The following is an 11155-nucleotide window of genomic DNA, read 5'->3' as shown; positions in this document are numbered from 1 at the left end:
AGGATACCGAGAAGCGAAGTATAAGAAGAAAGGAAAACAATGTAAGCGGTACAAGAAAAGACAAGAGAGAGATATAGTTGACGTTCGAATTTTTTTAGGGAAAGTCCCGCGTCGTTCGTCGCTTGGGACTGAGACGCCACGTTCGTTGTCGTTCATTCAGGAATTACGTAAGTTAACATCGCATCTGCTCGTTGCGCTTGTCTACTAGTTAATGCCTGGGCAAACGCTAAAGATTCCCACTGATTGCGGCCTGAAAAGGTGGCGCGGCAAAGTGCTCCGCCGTCCAACAACCGTGGTCCGTTAAATAAACGTCGGATCAAACAAACTGATAAATACGCGAACGGGCGATCTAATTGGGCCACACGTGCGAGTGTACGCCTAATTTGCCACCTAAACGCCCATTCACTAGGGCCTTAAGACACTTGCAAATCAAAATAAAATCATTATGTAGTTATGCGCGACGTTTCGTGACGCATCGTCCATGGTGGTCGTATCTCATTGCAATTTAATAGTCCGCTGATCGATAAAGAAGGGAATGATGAATATGTATATAGATTTCTTTCTTTGTCTAATCGATCCTATTTGTAATCGAATAGGAACTAATTTGAATTGTATCTCGATCAGCGGATAATTCGACGGAGAGTCTGTCTGTGTTTTTGTCCGCTCCCTTCTCTCCTTCCGTCTAATTGCCACGAAATTAGCCGTTTCAAAGACTTAATTAACCTTGCTTCTTCACTTAGGCTTGCTTAATTAGAAGTTAATTTTTATATGTGCCCTTTCAAATCGGTAAATGAAATGTTTGATAGTAGCTTCATATTTGGAATTTATTTGGGACGTTTTAGATATCGTAATCCTCAATCCGATTATTAGTATTAAACGAAGAACATGGTAAAGAGAGTAATGTTCACTTAAGTCAGAATCATTTAATAATTCATGAACGGTGCACTAATACCGTACACGAACTCCGTTGGTAATACAAAACTATTTTGAATTTACAAGCGACCGTTCGTCGTACCGTACAATGGAACACAGATCACGTCGAAATTCTTCTCATCGAATATGCTTAATTTTATTTAACATTCTCATAGCATCGGGATGCAAATGCGCGAGTCTAGAGTCTAGACGTTTATCGTCGCACTCGAATCCCAAGCTTTCATGAATTCTCAAGCTTTCGCCTACACCTGAAAATCACACCGTCCTGACCTACCATTTACGAAAGACAGAAATTTAATCAGATTATTCGATTACTTTACGCGGAGAACGCATTCTTAATTCTCTCGACCACAAAGTTTAGTCTTGTTCTCTTCTCGGAGATTTGTTATTATATTGCTAATACAAGGGCTTCTGACTAGAATAATCTTTCACCTTCCATAGGTAACACCATTTTCCATAGCTAACGTTTTTGCTCTTCCATAGTCTTTAACACGTTGGTCGCCTAGCGTGATTCAGCTAAGTTTGCTACGGGGCCCAAATCCGACCGCCGATACGCAGAACGTAAATAGAGCGACAAGCGGGAATCCATTGTTTATCGCCTTCGATTTATTGTAAAGAAAAGATTATTTAGTTCTGAAACGAAGAAAGCGATAAGCTTTCCAACTAGAGCATACTTGTGAGAAGTACATCAGTGATTTTTTCATCCTCAAAATGTTCAGTGAACGGCGTGAAAATATATTTGAAAGTAAGGAGAGTAGTGATAACGGAGTCTACAATTATTGTTCGAAGTGTCCAAAATCACCCCAAATGTGTTTGGAATGTTTTAACAAATACCATGCGATATAGCATAATGTAGTATTTTATTGAGAATATAAATTAATAAAAAGCATGGTATAATGTGTTTATAATATTTTTATGTTGTATATCCTATATACAATATCCTATATTTAATTAACTCGAACAAGAAGAGCGTCACCTGTACTTGGGTGACGGCCTCACACGGAAGTATACTCGTCACATAGATATGGGTGACGTGACGACCAACGTGTTAACCATAAGCTTTCATAAACATTCCCTGATGGTTATCCATATCTCTGCTACGTTATACATATAATTATTTGTAAAGTCAAATGTTTGAAACTTCTCTTTTTTAACAGAAATAAAAATTTGGAGTACCAGCGTGAGATTTTACCCTCGAAGCGCGAGGGTTACGTAATTTTCTCGATGCATTTCGTTGCTCATTGTTTTTCTAATGTTACCGCTTGTTATTTAAAGTATAGGTTGTTGTTAAAAGTACGACTACGAAGTTTCTTTGTTCGCTGACAATTAATGTTACGGAGTACTTAAAATGTTATATTCAGATACGAGTGGACGATGTCAGTGAAGAATTGATAGCGGACATTCGTAATTTAGGAAAACGACGATTCTGTATGGAATTCAGCCATTCTCGTTCGCTCGAAGAACTCACGAGTTGATCCTTTCTCCTATAAAGTTCGCGTCGCCCGACCTTGGATTCAGAAACGTCACATGCGTTTTCACTTGTTTGAACCTACATACGTTGTCGCGTTATGTAAATTTCTTCGTGTTTCTAGATACTTTGTAGTACCTACAGCCACTACCTTGGTATTTTTCCTAAATTATCGGCCAATTTAATCTCACGACGTTCGTCTATTGTTATTGACAGCTGATATCAAGAATCTTCGATCATTGTGATCGCTCGTCTTAAAACAGTGTATGATTTCTTCAATTCTGATGAATTTGTGTCTGGCTTTTTTAAATTAATAAAAGAACTTTTGATATACCTCCAACTAATAATAATTTCTGGTCTCTAAATAACAATAAAGTCGATGTAATTCATCCGTGCACACGTATAAAATGTTTTTACGCGACTGGGTAGTAAGCGTGTGATAAAATATTATCGAAGTATGGAGTAAGTAAACGTTTCGTTAGAAAACTTTCACTCGTATTTTTTGTTTGACTTTATGTATAATTCGTGCATTAATAATTGCGTATCCGTGTTTATGTCTGCAAGTATAAGATTATCTTTTTTACTCGATAGCTTAAAACTTGTCGTTTGTCGATTCGCAAATGTTATTAGTCAGTAAACTATCGTTGATGAGGATCGACGAAACGATATATCACACGTTCTGAAATAATAATTATGTTTAAGTAATTAATAATACCTTTCCTTTGAATAATTTACGATACAAATCGAAGAGGCTAATATACGATAAAAAAAAAGCAAAAAAGGAAAGGATTACAATGTATTTCAACGTTTTATATATGCAGTAATTATTGGCTCACTTTTTACCGGATCTCGATCCTACGGTAATGATAGCACGTTGCGTTAACGATCGTATGGTAACCTCAGGTCACACACATCGATCCTCCTACGCGAAGCTTGTAAATAATGGAGACATACACGTGACTTATTCACAGAACATACCGATGGACTCTTCACAGTCGATTTATGCGGTCTGTCGGCAATTTCTAGCGACGAAGTCGACTCATCTTCGAGTTTCAACGGTGTTCGAGTTTGTCCATCGTCTTTTATCTATCTTACTATGCGCTCATTGACTATGAATTTTGCATACAATCCTATCATTATGTCATAGTTTGGTTACTTGTTCCGGAACGATTCCGTCGTTCTATATATACAGACACATGAAAGTATTGCCACACTTATAGACGCCTTTTATGAATATGTTATGTGTGCTATACGAGACATTTTGAAATTTACCATTTTTATGAGATTCTAGAGACTAGACTAGGTTTGGATTAAATTACAAGATATTCGGTGCAATTATACGTTATGATACAAGTTTAATTGGAACGATACTTTTTGCAATATACCTCTACGACTAAAAGTTTCGTTATTATTTAAGCTGCTTATTTATCAAATCGATGAACTACACAAAGCAAAAGGTAGAGAATATTGATGAAATTATATTAACTTGTGCTAAAAGTTTCTTTCGTTTTATAAGCAGATAATAAATGCATAACATTTTTTCTTTTATACTATTTTATTGGATTATCATTCTGTTCTATTGGAACAAGATGAATTGTACGTAATTATCGTTTTGTTTTATTAAGACAAAATAGATCGTTCATTAAAGTAATACAAAACAAAAAATGTTGTGCGTCTATTATTTCCTTATAAAACGAGATTAACGTAGATCACGGAAGTACCTAGATAGATATTATTATGCAAATTTCCTAAACATTCTATGTAATGTATAATATATATGCAATATAATATAGAGATCAGAATTATAGTGATCTTTATTTAGATAGATGTATTTATTTACAGTGATTGAAACAGAGAACTATGACTGTTTAATTACAGCTATTTCTCGATGTAGTAATGTGATACAACTAAATCAACTGAATTTGTACAACTACTCAACTTACAACTTACAACTTATGACCAACTCCAACTCACAACAACGATAATTTATGAGTAACGATTAACCTGCAGCCTACTTGTAACTGTAAATAGTTGCAACTTAGTCTTAACTGACCTCCAAAACGTCTTATTGTCCTAAAGAGCCACAGGCATATGGCCCGTCGAGATTTCCCATGAACCGTCAGCATTTTCATTCTTTTCTACTTGTAGTTCATCGGAATTTTCTCAATGGTCTTTCCACGATACTACAATAATATTCTACGTAACCATATTTGAGGCTTACCATGTACCTAATGTAGCAATTCAAGTTGTATACTAATGTTTTGCTAAATATATGTTTGCAATAAACATCTCGTAGTTTCTATATACATTTTTAGATTGGTTTCATGTTTGACGAATATATATTTTTTTTTTTATTTATTTCTTTATTTATTTACATTTTACAATTTGTCCAGTAGGACATTTGGTAAAATATTATAGCTTAGTGGTATAATAATATAACATGCGGATGGCTACCTCCAGTGGGATACCATCTTCGAATTTGATTGATTTATTTCTTTAGTGTGGTGAGTGTTTGTATGTTAGGTTATGTCCTTTGTGAGATCTGTTGGGTGTTTCCTTTGACGAATATGATCGTGACATTCGTGTATCATTGCAGTGCCAATGAAATTCCAAAATGTTTTCTATAACATACACAGTATGGACGTAGAAGCTTTCTATGGCAAATGTTGAAATACTTTCGTGACCCAGTGTATACTAGTTTCATGAATGAACAAAGGTTTTTAGCGAACGTTTAAATTGTGAATACTTGTTACCAAGATATCGGAAGACTTGTCTTTTTGCTAACAAATGTGAATTGTGTTCTTTCAAGGAATTCTTATTATTCTGTAAATTATGTATTGTCACGAACGTTTCGCGTTGAAATGAAGGAAGATCAGTCGAAGTTAGTCGTTTCCCGGTACTACGTGTTAACGAATAATTTTTACACGAAATTCTATTTTTATATTACAAATTTTACATAAGAACCCGATAGATATTTTGATAAAAGTATCTTTTCTTTCCTTAAATTTCATAATTTTTAATTCGTACAATGTTCTCCGATTTAAGGTGAGATTAGAGTGAAAAATGCACGGTCAGCCAAAGTTTTGGATGGACGTGACGAATGTGTTCGCGGAATGTAGTTTGCCTGGATTGAATGAAAGACAGTCAGTGGCAGGAAGATATGCAAATTGAGGTAAGGGAACTTGTCATTACCTTCTCTAAAAGTTTCTATGCGTAACACGTATGTAGGTATTCGTGATGGAATATTTCGAGGCAAAACAACTCACCTACGAGATTATTTAACGCGGAACATACGTAAAACGATATTTGTTTGATAACTAAATAACAGGAAATTAATATGATATTTGAAACTTATTACAGGGATATATATTTCGTTAATATTCTCGCTTAATTTATGTTCATATAGAAATTCCATAGTATTTACTTCGTATCGATAGTAATTCCACATCGGTATTTATACAAGATTAACGAGCCATTAAGCTTTGCTAAAGATTAACAATTACGGCAAACTGTGGAGGAATTGATCAATCGCGATATAATTCCTATGGAGAACCAGTAATTCAGGTTTAAAATGATATTGCTGTGATTACGCGACAATCTGCGTTGCGAAATCATTTACTGCTAGTGACTTTTCTAATCGAGATCGTCTTTGAGTTAGAATAGTTTTTAGTAATAGCTATATGGAAACATCACGCGTGTGACCTATCCATCAATCACTGAAGGGAATTTTTCGTTGATATTGTCGCGTTTTTATTTTCTACACGCAAATAGACAAAATTACGATCTCGTGATCCATACGAATAGTTCAGGAGTAAATGTACATTTTAAGTAATTAGTAGGCAATGTTTGGTGTTGAATCGAAGGAGAAAGTGCTACACCATGACCCCGCCTAATGAAACCGGGTTGTGGCTATTTTTCAACTCTCTTATCGAATGAACGAAACAGAAAAAGATGGGAGCAGGAAGGAAAATAAATTAAAAGCGTCGATGTAACGAGTGTGAAGTCATTGGTAATTGGAATGCAGATAAGCTGGTAGTTTATCCGCATATTTGTACATATAATCAGGCTGATTACACGTGATTTATTCTTTCGCCGGATGTTTAACTTTTTTGACAGTATACACTGTACTTGAACACGTAATGAACCGAAAAATAAACACTTTGATTTTAACGCGGTAATATCTCGTTATATTCAATACGATTAAATCTGTTCACAAAACATTTGGAATATTTACATAAATAATATTAAACTAAAGACAATGAATCTTTCGTTCGTCGTGACATATTATTAGACATATTGTTATTATACAGGGTGGTTGGTAACTGGTGGTACAAGCGGAAAGGGGGTAATTCTACGCGAAAAAAGAAGTCGAAAATACAGAATAACGATTTTTCGTTTGAGGCTTTGTTTTCGAGAAAATCGACTTTGAATTTTCGCTCGGTACGCGTGCGGTACGTTATAACGGATCTCACTGTAGATCGTTGTCTCGATGGAAAAATTAAAAAAAAAAAGAAATTTTTATTGTATATTTTCGACTTCTTTTTTCGCATAGAATCACCAGTTACCAACCACCCTGTATATTACTATATGTTATATAGTGATACGCACATTATATATTACATTTAATTGTATATCGTTAACAATTATTTTCAGTAAATCGATATTCATTTATTCTATTATTAATAAATATTCAGAGATAATTTATAGTGTTTTATACAATACTGCCTTTTGAAGTCACTATAAAAGTTTCTGCACAACTTTTTCAATTATTGTATTAACGAGGTATCGTTGACTGGCGTAGGTTTATTCAGTTTCTTATGATTAACTGACGACTAGCCTTGACCATCGTCAAAATGCCAACCAAAGAAGAAACGTTATGTCCCTCACAGTTAACTCCCTACATTTTTCATTCGGCCATCGATGCATATTGGCATGAAATGTTAACTTATATTTTCACCTTGAAATGTTTTACATAGCCTAATAATTACCGTTGTTTCCATATTAAATCAAGCACTCGGCTTCCCATTGTATACCGATTTGTTACATAATGGTTAATTACGCAGCCAGCATATTTCAATTTTTGACAGGTTACCATTATGCGCTGTAAAAGAGTAATTACTCTTTGTTATTTAAATGGCTCTATTTCATTGCGAGACACTTGACATATTCTTCTTTGTGTATAGTTAAGTATGAGAAACTTGATATCGATACACGAGATTCTTGTTCATTAGAATTTTATCGAACGTGTATTTTTCCAAAATCGAATATCTTTTCGATGAAACTTGCAAACAATCGAAGGAACAACTAATCCATTCGATCGATATACTTTCCTATAAGCCTGTGTTACAATGTAACCATCTGACCTATAAACCATAACTTCCAACCTACGAGGAATCTTATACTTCATATGCCGCTGAACTTGTTAAGAACAATTACCTACACGCACACAGTTTTAGCGATGGAAATGTTACATTAATCACCTTCAAATAGAAGTCAAGTACTGAAGTCAAATATATGGCTTTCTTCAATACTTTTACGAAGCCGTATCAAGAAACACCAAACGCGAACTGTGCTTTATGAATTTGTCGCGATTTTTATTTTTATGATACGATATGGTAGTTGTATCTTTCACCGATAGTTTAATCGAATTAAACATTATTTGCGGCAAAAAGAAATTTCGAAATCGTTTTTCGAATTTTTATATTCTCATCTTGCATTCATTTCAATAAAAGACGCTTGTAATAAAAAGAATCTTTGATATAAAATTAAATCGTGAAATCATCGACGACGGTTCTTTTACACTACGTAACCAAGAACGTTTCGTAGTCCTTTTTTATGATGGAAGAGCACGTACAAAAATATAGAAAAATATCATTTTATTTGCCATAATCGTTTGCCAAACTATTTACTAAAATTATCCCGATGAATGCTTTTTCTACATTTTTTTTGCGTCTTTCTTTTCTTTTATAAAAAACGATGCAGCTATCTCGATTATATAATATTTTCCTCAAGCGTAAGAAATTCTTTATCGACAGAAAATCCTACAAATTATCTAAATGTAGCTGGAAAATGACTGAAAGAGCGTGATGTGATTAATTTTTATGTAGCGAATCAACTGAATGATCGTATTTCATCTGCTGATCTAATGAATATTTAAGTTTAAATAAAACGTTTCGTAACAGATGTACAAAGGGCAAAACAAGAGTCATTTCTTCAGCAAATACGACGATCTGATTGGATGTGGTACGCGACGATAACGTTTGAGAAATAGCAGGAACAAGACGCAATTGACAATATGATTTCCATTTGACACGATCGAATTGCTTGCGAGTAGTTTCCTCGGCCGTGAGAATCATAGGACGAAATGGAGGAAGAGAGAAACACGTTTTATGGTTTAAAGTTTATGCAATTTTAATAGGGTACCGATAGATACCGATCCGTTGAAACATTTAATGTCCGCTGTTCATCGGAATCGGAACTTTACAGGTGCGACGCAATCATGACATAAAGCAAGGTTGAATAGAATAACGAGACATTGTGACGTCCATTTGGACGGCATATAGGACGAGCATAAACGCCTACAAGGACGTTCGTAAAACAAAAATATGAAAATTACCAGTGATCCTATGATTCGACGATTTTCATATGTAACTTTGTTACGAGTTCGATTTTCCACGTAATTTTTTCTTCATCTATAAATAATTTATTATCAAAGCGTTGAATCATCAATCGGTTTGGCATAGACGATCGCAATGCTTCGGGTTACATCTAAATACTAATATTCAGCTATGTTACGAAATGAATTCTCTACGTGAGTTATACGTCGAGTCAAATGTCCTAAACACGACAGTATTTGTTGAATTTTAATCGACTGGTATGGTTGAGTCATATGTTATAATCAATATAGTTTGAATTAGATGTATTTTCGTGTTAAGTGACCTTGGACTATTTAACTGTATAAAATACAAATTTTCTATCGTGATTAAATAGTGAAAATAATTAAATTGTTTTATAATAACAAATGACGCAAGGATACTCCTGTCGAGTGTTAGATTATAATTCTTGATAAAGAAAATATTTTTCACTTTTTCATTCTCTTATCTGTTTTTGTTTTGTTTTTTTTTCTTCACAACCATACGAAGAATTCGCGAAACTCAAATATATATTTACCATTTGAATTTCTTCTTACAGTCGAAACAATAGACGTTTCCGAGAAACGTTTTTGGTAAAATGAAATCAATTTATTTGATACAGTTGTTTGTTCGGTTACGCGTATTGTGTGCGCTCTGTAACTAAGTGAAACGTTAGGTATCGCCATTTGTAAACCTTCGAGATAGTGTAACGAGAATTGATTCGAGGGAACAAGTTGACAGTGTTTAATTCTCGTTGCATCTCGTCAAATCGGTTGAACGTCCGACCCTCTTGTTGCCCTCTGAAACGCGGCAAACCAGACACGTTTCGCGCCTTTCTGTAAAATGTTTAAAAATAATGACAGAGGAGCCAGGAAATAAAAGCTCAAAATTACTTGAATTCCAGAAATATTCCCGGAGTTTTCCAGATATTTGTCCCGTTGCCATTATTTTGCATATTTGCCATTTGGTATTCGATGCTTTTTTTCCTATGATTTATTTGTAAAATTTTTGAATAGAAGAGATAAACATAAAGATGAAGATAGATGGTCACGATACGTTATAGCTAAGTATAAGAAAATTACAGAAAGCAACAATGAATAAAGTATCTCTCTTATTAAATCATGTTTAATGCTTTGAAGATAAAAATACTTGCTTCTCTTGTAATATCAACTTCCTACGCCTCTTTCTGCCCTTTCGAACATTCTCACACTCGAACTACTCCTGAAATGTCATAATTTTAAACACCAAAATCACAGAGCTGGTATAAATAGCTTCCACGGAATATCGTCGTATCATTAACGCCCTGACGAAACATTTAAAATCGTAATCGACAGAGAAATAAGTGGAAGAAGGTCAAGATAAAATGACGATTTTAAAAAAGGAAAGGAGAGGGGAAAAAGGAAGAACGGGTTTGCGGTTTGACGTAAAACTTGCTGATCTACATCACTCGCAGGCCTGCAAGGAAGTGGCGCGATACTATTATTCTTCTCGGGTTATTTTTACGCTTTCGGATCCAGGAAAATGTATACCTAGCGAGGATCGATCAGGTTCACTTCCTCCTTTTCCATTAACCTACCAACGCCTCCGTGAAAATCGACAGGGAAAACAACGATGTTTAACCGTGCCACGTTCTATGGAACGACAGATTTAAATCCATTAAATTACAAAACACGTCTATCGATAAACTGTTTATGATAATGAGGATCAATGCAAAAGTTATTAGTAATGACCGGTTCTCTCTGTCGTATGTTCGTTCCTTTCTCTTTATTTTTCCATTTTTCTCTAACGTAGCACACTTGCAACGCAGCACACTGCTCCGCGTTCCTCATAATTTGTTTACAGAAAACCAACTGACATCGTTCGCCCGACTAATTAATTAATGAACTATATTTGCCATGATTTACGTGAGATAGCTGCTCTCGAATACAGATAGAGCATTGCATAATCGCGCGGCTGTGTCGTTTCTACGACACTATTTCCTCACGTTATCCCGTTACTTTTCGGTGCTTGCGTACTAACGATCAGAAGCCATGAGCTAGATTATATCACTGTAACTCGTGTATCAAACGTGTGTTGTTTCGAATCGTACGTGAGTAGCGATAAGACGTCGATAATCGAGACT

The 11155-nt window shown here is 34.9% G+C and overlaps 1 protein-coding gene across 2 annotated transcripts in view; it reads left to right on the top strand.

Moving 5' to 3' along the window:
• LOC117213773 (phospholipid-transporting ATPase ID) overlaps positions 1-11155 on the top strand; it is a 69762-nt gene that overhangs the window by 2153 nt on the left and 56454 nt on the right. Inside the window, exon 2 of one of the 2 annotated variants that reach the window (XM_033459409.1) lies at positions 5447-5573. The exons of the other annotated variant lie outside the window; for it this stretch is intronic. The gene's annotated coding sequence lies outside the window, so the exon portion shown is untranslated. The remainder of the gene's footprint in view (positions 1-5446; positions 5574-11155) is intronic. 2 annotated transcript variants of the gene reach the window in all.

The sequence above is a fragment of the Bombus bifarius genome, unplaced genomic scaffold (assembly GCF_011952205.1).
Source record: "Bombus bifarius isolate JDL3187 unplaced genomic scaffold, Bbif_JDL3187 scf7180000009125, whole genome shotgun sequence".
Lineage (NCBI taxonomy): Eukaryota > Metazoa > Arthropoda > Insecta > Hymenoptera > Apidae > Bombus > Bombus bifarius.
The sequence above is the reverse complement of the archived record's forward strand: the minus strand, read 5'-3'. Positions and strand labels throughout refer to the sequence as shown.